This window comes from Vulpes vulpes, chromosome 11 (genome assembly GCF_048418805.1).
Source record: "Vulpes vulpes isolate BD-2025 chromosome 11, VulVul3, whole genome shotgun sequence".
Lineage (NCBI taxonomy): Eukaryota > Metazoa > Chordata > Mammalia > Carnivora > Canidae > Vulpes > Vulpes vulpes.
The window spans coordinates 32,329,291-32,345,102 of record NC_132790.1 but is presented as its reverse complement, the minus strand read 5'-3'; the positions used below and the strand labels follow the sequence as shown (position 1 = coordinate 32,345,102).

The window sequence follows — 15,812 nt, the reverse complement described above, 5'->3', positions numbered from 1 at the left end:
GTATAGTTGACATGGTATTATAATAGTATCAGGTGTACAGCATATTGATTCCACAACTCTATATATTATGTTGTGCTCACCACAAGTGCAGTTACCATCAGTCACCATACAACATGATTATTATACCACTAGCTATATTTTCTATGCTATACCTTCCATCCCCACAAATTACTCATTCTGTAACTAGAAGCCTGTATCTTCTACTTCCCTTCACTCCGTTTCCCCATTCCCCCACTTCCCTCCCCTTTGGCAACCATCAATTTGTCTCTGTGTTTATAAGTCTTATTCTGCTCTTTTGTTTGTTTATTTATTTGCTTTATTTTTTAGATTCACATATAAGTGAAGTAAAGTATTATATTTGATTTATGTCTTTTAGCTTAATACCCTCTAGGTCCATCTATGTTGTTGCAAATGGCATGATCTCTTCATTTTTATGTTCAGGTAATATTCTATTATAGATGTATATACACACATTTATATATTGCACATGTATACACACACACACACACACATATTTCAATTCTTTTTTATTCATTCGCCTGTCCATGGACATTTGGGCTGCTTCCATATCTTGGCTATTGCAAATAATGCTGCAATAATTTGGAATAAATATATGGGTGCGTTTATCTTTTTGAATAAGTGTTTTCATTTTTCTGGAGGGAGGTAAATGCCCAGTAGTGGAATTATTCGATCATGCAGTATTTCTTTTTTTAAGAAGAAAAACAATTTCCCTAGCAATCAGGTCTTGTGTGTCATAGTATTTTAAAAATACTCTTTTTCAAGTGTTCACTCTTATTCTTTCTCAGCTTAAATAAGCCTTCTCAGTGGTGTCTTATTGGGCTATGCGATGTAAGGTTGGACACCTGGATCATGCTCTCTCACAGATCTCTTGATGGTTTTATTTATGACATCACAATTTATCATATATTTCATTTGTGTAGATATATGTGCATTATATATAATGTGTCTGTGGCAGAGGCATATACATATTTCCATCCTACTTATTTTGTCTTTGTCATGCTATATTCTTTATGAGGACCAGGGCCATGGAATTTTTTTCCCTAATATGTACTCAAAAACCAGTGCATTTCCTAGCTTATATATCCATTCAGTGTACATATGCAAATAAATACTTAGAATTAATACATTCTAGCTAAGAATAGGACTTAACAAGATAAAGCAAGCACTATTATAAAAACTTTATATATGCAATTATTTAACTCTCATTAGAACACTATTAGATAGAAATTTTTATTATCTCTATTTTTGGATGAGAAAACTAAGATGAAGACAAATAATTTATCCAAGATATTACTGCTAGTATTTGTCCAACCCACACAATCTTTAGAGAGTTGTGTTCTTGACCACTGGGATAGGGCATGCACATTATTGATTGAATAAATAATAACACACAAATAACACACTGGAACATACAAACATATAGCGATAATTAATGCCTTATAAAGCATATTTTGATAAGTTATAAAGCTAATCTTCATGTACTTATTTAAAACTGTGTATGGCTTACTCTGGAAAATAGTGTGGAGGCTCTTCAAGAAGTTAAAAATAGAGCTACCTAATGACCCAGCAATTGCACTACTGAGTATTTACCCCAAAGATACAGATGTAGTGAAACAATGGGACACCTGCACCCGAATGTTCATAGCAGTAATGTTCACAATAGCCAAACTGTGGAAGGAGCCATGATGTCCTTTAACAGATGAATGGATAAAGAAGATATGGTATATATTTATATATATATATATGTGTGTGTGTGTGTGTGTGTGTCTGTGTGTGTACAATAGAATATTTCTCAGCCATCAGAAAGGATGAGTACCTACCATTTGCTTTGACATGGTTGGAACTGGAGGGTATTATGCTCAGTGAAATGTCAATTGGAGAAAGACAATTATATGGTTTCACTCATATATAGAATATAATAAATAATGAAAGAGACCATAAGGGAAAGGAGGGAAACTAAGTGGGGAAAAATTAGAGAGGAAGACAAACCATGAGAGACTCCTAACTCTGGGAAGCAAAGGGTTGCAGAAGTGGAGGTGGATGGGGGGATAGGGTAACTGGGTGATGGGCATTAAGGAAGGCACATGAGATGAGCACTGGGTGTTATACTATATGTTGGCAAATTGAATTTAAATAAAATATTTAAAAAATACGTATGGCTTTAGACAAAGTGTTGTGGAAGCAACAAGACATCATCTTGTGAGGGAGAAAAACAAAACATAAATAGTTTTAGTATGAAGGGTGCTCAGATAGCACCCATTAAAGAGCAAGCATAGAAGATTATTGTGGGAATATAGACTTTGAAAATCAGGGTGGGCTCCCTAGAAGAGGTACTATCTAATGTGGTTCTTAAGGAATGAAGTTATGTGTTCACTGAATAAATATTTTGAGGAAAACATCCCAGGCTGGCCTAAGCAGAAACACCAATATAAGGGAATACATGTTGTGTCCAGGCAATGACCAGTGACTGCATATTTCTGGGGCATAAAGTAAAAAGCCAAGAATCTTAGGAGATAAAGCCAGCAGAGCCAGGATCTCAAAGTTTGCAGGACAAAATTGTAAGCGATAATATATATGACTGCCTTTTGAATAGGATGGATTTGAACTATGTTTTGAATCATTGTTCTTTAGGAAAGAGTTCTTTTTTAAAAGATTTTATTTATTCATTCATGAGAGACTCAGAGATATAAGCAGAGGGAGAAGCAGGTCCCTCAAGGGAGCCCAATATGGGACTTGATCCGGGATCATGATCTGAGCCAAAGGCAGATGCTCAATTACTGAGTCACCCAGTGCCCTAGGGAAGAGTTCTATAACTGGAGGTTGCTCCAGTTAATTGAAACATTCGGAACACAGGTAAAAATTGCATACATATTTCGAGGAACAGTGGGATGGTGTTACTGTGACATCAGCAGATTATTTCATGCATATATTCTAGGAAGAACTCAAATTGTAAGAACTAGATTAACAGAAGAATGCTGAAATTGAAAATTATTAGACAAACTGAAAGAGAAGCCCAGCTCCTAGGACAATAACTTCAGTAAACTATCTAACCTTACTGATCCTCATTTCAATTCCCACATAGTAAAAGGAACAGTGACATTGATAATAGGAATGACAGACATTGCACACCTAATACCAGGAAAATGCCTGATACTTCACATGGGGAAGGTAAAGATTAGTATTTTTGTAATTGTTTTGTTTTTGTATTGTTGATGTTGCTGTTATTGTAGATATGTGGAATATGACAACACAGAGGGGATAGGGTGGGAAGAGGAATTTAGTTGTTTTTTAAATTTTTCTTTTATCTGGTCTTAAAATGCCTCTGTCATCATGAATATTATGTTGATGAAAGCAGAACTAATTTTAGAACCTACCAGCTGGTAACTAGGAACTTGATTGGTCTAGATTATGACATGGACACACAAGTAATTTCTTACACTGATGTCTTGACCACGAAGGCAGATCATCCCTGATGACATTTAGAAGAGGTAGAGACCAGGATCCTATACTCAGCATATAGCTTTGTAACTAAAAGTATGACAGGGAGAAATGTCACTGTCCATCAACTGTAAGTCTTTTCCATTTAGTGCAGTGATTTAAAAGTTTAGTGAGATGCTGAATTGCAGGCTTTTGTGAAACAAACATGGTCTTGATTTATATTAAGAGAGCTCATGCGGTATTCTTCAGAAGTCCAAGGAGTTGGCCCAGTGCCCCCATAAAATTCAATTTAGCTAATCACATTTTTTTTCCACTTTAAATATCTCTTCTATAAACATCAGTGCAAAAAGTGTGTAGCCAGCACCCTGGAGGGCAATCCGAAGTGGAGTCAACATTTTGCATTTCACAGTTGCCTAAATAATGGAATTCTCTTGACCACAATATCAGGGAGATTTCTAGTTAGAGTTCATACCTCATAATCTGAGGTATAACTAAGATGGGGTATTTTAGCAGGGTAACACTCAAACTTTCCTGCCTGGGAATATCAGAGTTGATACTTTTTTCCCTCTTCACCATTTAAAGCTATTTTATTTTTATTATAAATATGGAATAGTCTCTTTTCCTTAAACACACAGAAAAGAATGACATTTAGTGATTTCTTGGCTTGTTTTGTTTTATTTTTTGTTATTCCTTTATCAGAACATTGTCTTCATAAGAATTGCTTACATATTTGAGATAATAGTTCACTAATTTCTTCAAAAGCTAATTTACTCATCTATTACAATTTCCAAATGAGAATGATAACTTGAAACTCAATTAATTGCTCCAAATTATTAAAGCTTTCAAATTCTCCTTAGTGAATATCAAATGATCCAAATATTGTGAAGAGGTGTTGATAATATGACCCTGGGTCTTTTTCTATAGACAAAGTACAATAGTACTGTCAAGAAACCAATTAGAATGGTAAAAATATGTTTAAAGCATATTTTAAATTAGTCTGTTCTGCAGAATTATCTAAAACATGATAGCCTTAGCTTTAAACAAAATCTGTATTTTAAAAGTATTTTAACAATAGCCTAGTTGGCTCAGTTGGTTAAGTGACTGCCTTCAGCTCAGGTCATGATCTCAGGGTTCTAGGATCAAGCCCAGCATAGGGCTCTCTGCTTAGCAGGGATTCTGGTTCTCCTTCTCCCTCCACCCCTCTCCACTGGTTCATGCTCTCTCTCAAATAAATAAAATAAATAAAATCTTTTTTTAAAAAGAAGCTCTAAAAACTTCTTTATATTAGCATTTATGTGTCAGTAGTCATTTGCCACTAGAAAAGTGAACATATTATATGAAAAACAATTCGTGAATGTGTTTTCAGATCCAACTGAAGCCTACAACTTGGACAGATGTGGTTCTATGATTCTCTGTTTTGTTTTGTCTTTGGTCTGCAAGAGAATGTGGGATTTATCTAAATCGGATTCTCCTTTTCTTTGATGAATGATATTGAAAACCCAAGATACCCCTAACACTGTGATAGGCAAAATTCCTGCCAAGTTCTATCCCAGTGATTGGAGATCTCCTTGCAAAACACAATGCTCTCATTTAAAGAAAATACCATAGCAGTGACATAGCTTAGAACTGCATACAGTATATGCCTTCACTGGATTCTTCTTTTATCTTTATAATATTTTTTCCATGACTATATCAAGTTCCTATGTGGAAAAAAAGAAAAAGGAGAATGAAGAGAGAAAGTAAACTTTCAATATCACACAACTCAGTTGGCTTGAACTCACATGTTCTGACTCCAAATTCTGTAAATTTCCCCGTCCTCTATTGGAGTCTGTATCTAGTTCTGAGGTTATTTGCATTTTAATTAGAAATAGGGGAAAGCGTTTCTAATTACCTGAACACTTTGCCTAATATCTCTAATTCTTGAAAAAAATCAGTTTTTAGATGTTTCTACTGTGCTTTTCAATTGCATTTCCTTCTCTGTTTTGTTTTGACTAAAGGAGTAATTCTTCACTTTATGGAAAAAAAAAAAACGATGAAACTTATCTCAACTTATTTCCAAAGAGTCCAGGAGCCCATTTATAAATTAAAAAAGTTAATACTCTCAGAATGCCATTACTAATAATATTCTTTTACATTAAGTGTGTGACTTCTTAAAAAGAAATAAAATGTAAACTAACTCAACACACACACACAAAAAAAAAACAACAAAAAAAAAACTAACTCAACAACTGTAGACATGTCTGGACTTCCTTTACATTGAAGTTATCTATCTGACAACAGCCAATTAGACAGTAGAACAAACTAAATATAATTTGGATATTTTTCCTCTAAGTACCTTATTTAAAGGTTATTTTCATATCAGGAGAGATTAATTTTAAATTTTATATTGATACTCTATACTAGCTCTTTAACAAATGTAAAAGCTGTGATAGCAACCTCAGCAGAAACACTATAAATGTGAAAAGCATTGTGCCTGGTTCATCACAGGAAACAAAGGAATAAGCTTGAGATCTGCTATGGTATATAAGATATATTATGGATATGCATACTTTGAGTACATATAGAAGCATACAGAGTCTGGTAGAGAGAATAGTAATCAGAAATCAAAAGAAATGTTACTCTTATTCTGTTAAGGAAAGTAGAGGAATTTGAGATAGTTTTTAAAATGTGGATAAAGTTTAAACATGTAGACATAGTAGAGGGAAGAGATAAAACAGAACTTATCATGGAAAAACCACCACTACAGGGAAATAAGAGACATCTGAAACTGAAGAGAAACATGTCAGCATTCATAGAATGATCAACTCAAGTTCATCCACTTGATGGAAAGTAGGAACTTTCACAATGTACCCCTTTTCTCTTAAAGAAATAAATCTGAATCCTGTACTGCATGAGAATGAACAAATATAATGTCTAAGTACTTAGTGAATGAACCTAGACTACATAGTAACAAATGGTAGGATTCAGAAATGCTTGGTTTCACTTGTACTATCTTTTTCAAAGTGTTAAAAATATTTCTGACTTCAGTAAATTAGATTTTTTTTCTCACCCACACACAAAAAATTAGATTTCTGTCATTTGTTGTGAAGGAGGGGAAGGCGGAAGAGCTAGAAGGAGGTGGAAGAGGAGACGGAGAAGAAAAAGTAGCAGAAGTAATTCTAGCCATGCACTAGCTGGTAGTATTTCCACAAGGAATCTATTAGAACTTAATGTAGCTGCTGCTCTGAGGCCAGGGCAGGTGCTTTCCAGTTAGTGTCAACCCTGCCACTCCCTATTGTTATTTACTCTCTCTACATCCTTGCCAACCGGATCTCTCTAAGAATTTTGAGTTTTCTCTTCCTAAAAACAAACCCCTCTCTCCAAGTTTATTCCAACTTATTGTTTTATATCTTGTTTATATAGGGATTAGAAAACAAAACCAAGACAAATACCTCTACTTAAACCTGAAATAGCCCAGAAAAGAAAGATAATTATCAAACCCACAAGTGAAAATTAACTAAGAAATTTACTATAAGAAATTATTTGGTTATAGCCAAAAAATATCTATTTCTATACATTTGAGTAGAATTTTGAACTCAACATTGGCTCAGATCTGTGATTTGAAGGAGTCTACCATATGTTCTGTACAGAAATAGCTGTTATTTGAGATACTGTTTCAAAGAGTGGCTATGACCAAGTTATTTTATCTATCCATATCTATATATTTACATAAAATATATATTATATTTACATATATAGGTATGTATCTGTATATTTTTTACATGTATAGTTAGATATCTATAGATACAAGTATTTAGATAATAATAGTATCACCTTATTGTAACATTTTGGGGACAAATCTCTTATAGATCAACTTTGGTTCATTTGGTTCTGCATTATTCATGCAAGAGATTGGTACCTGCATTTAGTAAGTTTCAAATATAACATTCCTTATTAGGCAAATAAGTTTGCTCCTTTTCAAAAAGAATTTATTTATTTATTTATTTATTTATTTGAGAGAGAGAGAGCACAAACCAGAGGATTGACAGAGGGAGAGGGAGGAGCCGACTCCTCTCTGAGCAGGAAGCCAGAGGTGAGACTCAGTCCCAGGACCCTGGAATCATGATCTGAGTTGGCACTTAACCAACTGAGCCACCCAGGTGCTCAGTTTTGCTTCTTATTTTACTAGTGCTTTGCCACTTTTGAAAATTCATGCATGTATTTACTTAATGGCATTGTTTCTGTAGATATGCTAGGCAGTAGTAAAGTATTACCCTTAATCTTAAGAAATTCCCAGTTTAGTGTAGGCAGTAGTAGTAAAGTATTACCCCTAATCTTAAGAAATTCCCAGTTTAGGGATCCCTGGGTGGCGCAGCGGTTTGGCGCCTGCCTTTGGCCCAGGGCGCGATCCTGGAGACTCGGGATCGAATCCCACATCGGGTTCCCGGTGCATGGAGCCTGCTTCTCCCTTTGCCTGTGTCTCTGCCTCTCTCTCTCTCTCTCTATGACTATAATACATAAATAAAAATTTAAAAAAAATTAAAAAAAAAAGAAATTCCCAGTTTAGTGTAGGAAGTAGATATGCAAAAATATAAATAAAGTAGGTTATTATTATATAGGCAGTAGTAAAGTATTACCCTGAATCTTAAGAAATTCCCAGTTTAGTGTAGGAAGTAGATATGCAAAAATATAAATAGAGTAGGTTATTATTATATAGGTATAAGAATACGGGACACCTGGGTAGCTCAGTGGTTGAGCTTTGGCTCAGGGTGTGGTCCCAGGTCTCAGGATTGAGTCCCACATCAGGATCCCTGCGAGGAGCCTGCTTCTCCCTCTGCCTGTGGCTCTGCCTCTTTCTCTGTGTCTCTCACGAATAAATAAAATATCTTTTTTTAAAAAAAGGAGTAAGAATATGACATTGCTATGAATTTATGAAAAACCAGAGGAGATTGAACTTGAAGAAAGAGTATAAATTCCATGATTGGAATAGGAAGGAGCATTCTGGGGATAGTGAGCAATGAGGAAAGGCATTGCAAGCTGGGCACACAGGCAGATGGGAGTGGCTGAATGTGAATAAGTGATGCAGGGTGAGCTAGGAGGGTAAGGAGAAACACATTATGGGCCTACTAGTGAGCTGATGTGGCAGAATTAGAACTTTACAGATGATGAGAAACCATGGACGAAAATTTTAGTTAGAAGTAATATGGTCAAATTTACCTTTAATTAATATTTGTAGCTTTAAAAATAGGATAGCAGCAATGTCCACAATAGCCAAACTGTGGAAGGAGCCTCTGTGTCCATCAACAGATGAATGGATAAAGAAGATGTGGTCTATGTATACAATGGAATATTACTCAGCAATTAGAAACGACAAATACTCACCATTTGCTTCGATGTGGAGGGATCTGGAGGGTATTATACTGAGTGAAATAAGTCAGTCGGAGAAGGACAATTATTATATGGTCTCATTCATTTGGGGAATATAAAAAATCGTAAAAGGGAATGAAGGGGAAAGGAGAGAAAATGAGTGGGAAATATCAGTGAGGGTAACAAAACATGAGAGCCTCCTAACTCTGGGAAACGAACAAAGGGTGGTGGAAAGGGAGGTGGGTGGGGGGTTGGGGTGACTGGGTGATGGGCACTGAGGGGGCACTTGACGGGATGAGCACTAGGTGATATGATATATGTTGGCAAATTGAACTCCAGTAAAAGAAATAAATAAAAAATAGGATAAAACCAAAGAACTCAGTATATTATAAATAAATTTATCAAAAACTATAAAATTATCTTAAAAATTAATATATTTTTATAACACTTTGATAGCACTTACAGAGATAAGTGGAATCAGTGTCATTATTTTATATTATTATGAAGAAGCTAGATTTTATTTTTTTTATTTTTATTTTTTTTTAATTTTTTATTTATTTATGATAGTCACAGAGAGAGAGAGAGAGGCAGAGACACAGGCGGAGGGAGAAGCAGGCTCCATGCACCGGGAGCCTGATGTGGGATTCGATCCCGGGTCTCCAGGATCGCGCCCTGGGCCAAAGGCAGGCGCCAAACCGCTACGCCACCCAGGGATCCCTTATTTTTATTTTTAAAAAGATTTTATTTATTTATTCATGAGACAGAGAGAGAGAGAGAGAGAGAGAGGCAGAGACACAGGCAGAGGGAGAAGCAGGCGCCTCGTGGGGACCCCGATGTGGGACTCGATCCCGGGACTCCAGGATCATGCCCTGGGCTGAAGGCAGACACTCAACCACTGAGCCACCCAGGTGCCCCAAAGAAGCTAGATTTTAAGAAGATATCAAATGGTATTTGTCAGTTGAAGGCTTGGTATCTGCTGAAAAATTAGTACAATCCAAAGAAACACAGTGTGTATGTGTATGCACATATTGTACATGGATTTAGCTGAAATATAATCCAAATTTTATGATATCCTAGTAAGACCCAAAAGTAGAATTAACACATATGGAGAGAAGGAGGAATGCATTCATTGGGCTCTTGGGGACAAAATGATGCCTTAGAGCTTCAGTGAATGAAAAATTATGCTATAGATTCAGCTTGCTAATAGCTTCTGGCATACCTTTACCAGAATTAGTTCTAGGGCTCAGTCTTAGGTTCAGCTGTGATAGTGCATCTAGAGACTTATTAAAATCTGTTGGAATGTATGGCTACGGAATGTGCTTGTAGCTCAGAAAGCTTCTGAATGACTTCAAAGTAAATACATGGGAAATATTTCATGGTTTGGACCATAAATACTCTTTGTGAACTGCCTCATGATCACAAGCAAGGGCATTCAGGAGACATTTTCTTTTAAACTTTAAATTCTTCTTTATTATGAGTTAGTCTTTGACCAATTCTATTTTTACATTCAAGCACATCTTAACCCTAGCACAGATTGGGTATTTTATGCATGGCTTTCTTTCTTAAAGATTTTATGTATTTATTCATGAGAGACACAGAGAGAGAGATAGAGGCAGAGACACAGGCAGAGGGAGAAGCAGGCTCCATGCAGGGAGCCCAATGTGGGACTCGATCCCGAGACTTGATCCTGGGACTCCAGGGTCACGCCCTGGGCCGAAGGCAGGCGCTAAACCGCTGAGCCACCCAAGGATCCCCCATGCATGGCTTTCAATGCAAAGTTCACCTAATTTGGCTTTGCATTTGGAAAAACAAAACAAAACAAAACAAAACAAAACAAAACAAAACATTTTTATCCACGTGGAAATAAGGTAATATCATTTGCCTTGATAAGATGATCAGTTGTTTTAATGTGGTCAGTAATCTTTGGCATCTAGCACATTAAAAACAACAATAAAAATTAAACCTGTGACATTGAAACTGGAGCTTTCTATCTAAAATATTTGTCCAGGGAACCCTGGGTGGCGCAGCGGTTTAGCGCCTGCCTTTGGCCCAGGGTGCGATCCTGGAGACCCGGGATTGAATCCCACGTCTGGCTCCCAGTGCATGGAGCCTGCTTCTCCCTCTGCCTGTGTCTCTGCCTCTCTCTCTCTCTCTCTCTGTGACTATCATAAATAAATAAAAATTTAAAAAAAATTTATTAAAAAAATAAATAAAATAAAATATTTGTTCAAATTTAAAAAATGGAGTATTTTATTTTTTATTTTTATCTTAAAATTTTTTAAAGACTTATTTATTTATTCATGAGAGACAGAGAGAGAAAGAGAGGCAGAGACATAGGCAGAGGGAGAAGCAGGCTTCCCAAAGGGAACCTGATATGGGACCCAATCCCAGATCCTGGGATCACGCCCTGAGCGAAAGAGAGACACTCAACTGTTGAGCTACCCAGGCACCCCAAAAATAGAGTATTTTAATTTTTTCACATTGACATACACACAGGCACTACATATATATGTATACATATATAAATTTTCATTCATATATATATTCAGTAGATAATGTTCTCTGTAAGATGCTTTTAAGCATCACTTGACTACAATAATACAGAGAACAAGTGTGATCTTAATGTGCTGCAAAATCATTTGCTAGCCTTAAAGTATGGATTAAAGGATTTCTTCACTGATACCCCAGTGTCTGGTACACAGTGGGTTCTCAAAAACTACTTATTAAATAAAATGGTGAATAAATGAAAGCATGATAATTAGATGGAATACAAGGTTTGTGGCAATTAAGATCTTCTACTAAAGTAAAATCTATCAGAACCACTGATTCATAGTTTTTCTTTTCAAATTGTATTACAGTTTATCTAAAAGATGAATAGACAAGCAGCTCTCGGGAGAAAATTCTTTTAAGCTATTATTCAAAAATTTAGTAACAAGGAAGTTCTCATAATAACTTGGAAAATATGGAAACTTAAAGTAGAAATACAAATTTTCATATCACAACTTACTTATAAAATTTGCAATATATAGCTGCTTTGTTCTTTCTCCCCAAGACATATCTTTATCTGTATTTTACCTCTATCTACACTTATGCCTATACTTAAAGTGGTGTCCGTATTGATATTTATTCTGAAGAATTATTCATCTTTATAGCAGTGTCCTTTGGAAGTGCTTTAAGGTAGCTCATTAAAATTTTATTTTAAAATATATTTTCTCTACTTTTTCAATTTATTTTTTTTAATTTAAATTCAATTAATTAACATGATATGCATTATTACTTTCAGAGGTAGAAGTCAGTGATTCATCAGTCTTATTACACAGTCTTATCACCAGTGCTCATTACATCATGTGACCTTTTTAATGTCATCACCCAGTTACCCCATCCCCCCACCCACCTCCCCTATAGCAACCCTCAGCTTGTTTCCTAAGATAGTCTCTTATGGTTTGTCTTCCTGATTTCATATTGTTTTACTTTTTTCTCTCTTCCCTTATGATCCTCTGTTTTGTTTCTTAAAGTCCACATATGAGTAAGATCATATGATAATTGTTTTACTCTGATTGATTTATTTTGCTTAGCAAAATACCCTCTAGTTCTATCCATGTCATTGCAAATGGCGAGATTTCCATTTTTTTGATGTCTGAGTAGTATTCCATTGTATATATAAATCACATCTTTATCCATTCATCTGTTGATGGATATCTGGGCTCCTTTCATAACTTGACTATAGTAGACATTGCTGCTATAAACATTGGGGTGCAGCTGCCCCTTTGGATCACTACATTTATATCTTTGGGGTAAATCCCTAGTAGCACAATTGCTGAGTCATAGGTTAACCCTATTTTCAACTTTTTGAGGAACCTCTATACTAGTCTCCAGAGTCGCTGTACCAGCTTGCATTCCCACCAACAGTGTAGAGGGTTCCCTTTCTATGCATCCTCACCAACATCTGTTGTTTCCTGAATTGTTCATTTTAGCCATTCTGACTGGTGTGAGGTGGTGTTTTATCGTGGTTTTGATTTATATTTCCCTGATGCCCAGTAATGTTGAGCATCTTATCATGTGTCCATTGGCCATTTTCATGTCTTCTTTGGAGAAATGTCTATTCATGTCTTTTGCCCATTTCTTGATTATTTGATCTTTGGGTGTTGAGTTTATGTTCCTTATAGATTTTGGATACTAGACCTTTATCTGATATGAAATTTGCAATATCTTCTCCCATTCTGTCAGTTGTCTTTTGGTTTTGTCAATTATTTCCTTTGCTGTGCAAAAGCTTTTTATCATGATGAGGTCCCAATAGTTCATTTTTGTCTTTGTTTCCCGTACTTTTGGAGACATGTCTAGCAAAAAATTGCTGCAGCCAAATTCATAGAGGTTGCTGACTGTATTCTCCCCTAAGATTTTGATGGATTCCTGTCTCACACTTAGGTCTTTCCTCAATTTTGAGTCTATTTTTGTGTATGGTGTAAGGAAATGGTCCAGTTTCATTCTACTGTCTGTGGCTGTCCAATTTTCCATCATTTGTTGAAGAGGATGCCTTTTTTTCACTGGATATGCTTTCCTGATTTGTGGAAGATTAGTTCACCATAGAGCTGAGGATCCATTTCTGAGTTCTCTATTCTGTTTCATTGATCTGTGTGTCTGTTTTTGTGCCAGTACCCTACTGCCTTGATGATTACAGCTTTGTAATACAGCTTGAAGTCTGGGATTGTGATGGCACCAGTTTTTGTTTTCTTTTTTAACATTCCTTTGGCTATTCAGGGTCTTCTCTGGTTCCATACAAATTTTAGGATGGTTTTCTCCAGCTCTGTGAAAAAAGTTGATGGTAATTTGATAGGGATTGCATTGAATGTATAGATTGGTCTAGGTAGAATAGAGCATAATCCATGAGCATGGAAGGTTTTTGTATTTTTTTTATTTCTTCCTCAGTTTCTTTCATGAGTGTTCTATAGTTTTCAGAGTACAGATCCTTTGCCTCTTTGGTTAGGTCTTTTCCTAGGTACCTTATGATTTTTTGGTGCAGTTGTAAAATGGGATTAACTTAATTTCTCTTCCTTTTGTCTCATTGTTAGTGTATAGAAATGAAAGTAATTTCTGTGCATTAATTTTATATCCTGCAACTTTGCTGAATCCTGTATGAATTCTAGCAATTTTGGGATGGAGTCTTTTGGGTTTTCCAGATAGAATATCATGTCATTTGTGAAAAGTGACAGTTTGACTTCTTCTTTGCCCATTAGCATGCCTTTTATTTCTTTTTATTGTCTGATTGCTGAGTCTAGTACTTCTAATTCTATGCTGAGAAACAGTGGTGATAGTAAATATCCTTGCCACGTTCCTGACCTTAGAGGAAAATCTCTCAGTTTTTCCGCATTGAGAATGATATTCACTTTTCGTATATAGCTTTTATAATATTGATGTATGTTCCCTCTATCCCTACTCTGTGAAGAGTTTTAATCAAGAAAGGATGTTATACTTTGTTGGATGCTTTTTTTTGCAATCTGTTGAGAGGATCATATGGTTTTTGTCCTTTCTTTTATTAATATAGTATATCACATTGATTGATTTGCAGATGTTGAATCACCCTTCCATGGCTAGTTCAGTGAACACAAATTCTTTTAGTTTCTGTTTGTCCTGGAAGCTCTTTTATTTCTCTTTCTATTTTGATGACATCTTAGTTGGACGAAGTATTCTTGCTGCATATTTTTCTCATTTAGCACCCTGAATATACGATGCCAGTCCTATCTGGTGTGCCAGGTCTCTGTGGATAGGTCTGCTGCCAGTTTAATGTTTCTACCCTTGTAGATTACACATCTCTTCTCCTGAGCTGTTTTGAGAGTATTCTCTTTGTATCTGAGATTTGCAAGTTTCACTATTACATGTTGGGATGTTGACCCATTTTTATTGATTTTGAGGAGGGTTTTTTGTGACTCCTGGACTTGGATGCCTGTTTCCTTCCCCAGATTAGGAAGTTCTCTGCTATAATTTGCTCCAATATACCTTCTGCCTCTCTCTTTTCCTCTTCTTCGGGGATCCCAATTATTCTAATATTGTTTCACTTTATGGTATCACTTATCTAATTCTCCCCTTGTGATAGTGTAGTTTATCTCTTTTTCTCAGCCTATTTATTCTCCATATTTTTGTCTTCTAGATCACTAATTCTCTTTTGCCTCATTTATCCTAGTAGTTAGAGCCTCCATTTTTTATTTTATCTCATCAATAACCTTTTTGATTTTGACTTAAATAGTTCTTTTGTTTCTCGAGAAAGAGATTTTCTAGTGTCTACTATGCTTTTTTCAAGACAGATAGTATCTATATAATCATTATTCTGAACTCTAGTTCCAGCATCTTACTTAATGTCCACACTAATTAGGTCCCTGGCTGTCAGTACAGCCTCTTGTTTCATTTTTGAGGTGAAGTTTTCCATCTTGCCCTTCTGTTCAGAGAAGAACAGATAAATTAGAGAAAAAATACTAAAATAGCAACAACACTCCCAGAGAAATATACACTAAACAAGTCAGAAGAGACCCAAAACTGAAAAAAAAATTTAAAAAAAGACAGAGCATATAATCAGAGAGGTGGTCAAAACTGAATAATACACTGCAACCTATATGTATTTTGGTCTGTTAGAAAACTAAATCCCAAAATTGTAAAAAAAAGAAAATATTATATATATATATATATATATATAATATTTTCTTTTTTTTACAATATATATATATATATATTTTACAATATATATATATATATATATATATATACACACACACACACACACCTATAGAATTAAATACAGCAAAAGGATAGAATGTAATTGTAAAAATGAAAATTAAAAGACAAAAAAAGAAAAGGAATATCAGCAGGTAAACAGAACAGAGCAATACACTATATCCTGCGTGTATTTTGGTCAGTTTGTTAGAAAAAAATACATCTTAAAATTGTAAATAAAGAAAAAAATATATATATATATGAACACCTTGGAACTCAACCAGAGTGTGTGTGTGTGTGTGTGT

The 15,812-nt window shown here is 35.4% G+C and overlaps 1 protein-coding gene across 2 annotated transcripts in view; it reads left to right on the top strand.

Annotated features, from left to right (window-relative positions):
* The window catches only part of TENM4 (teneurin transmembrane protein 4), a 2,793,707-nt gene that overhangs the window by 259,418 nt on the left and 2,518,477 nt on the right, over positions 1-15,812 (top strand). The gene's annotated exons all lie outside the window — the stretch shown is intronic.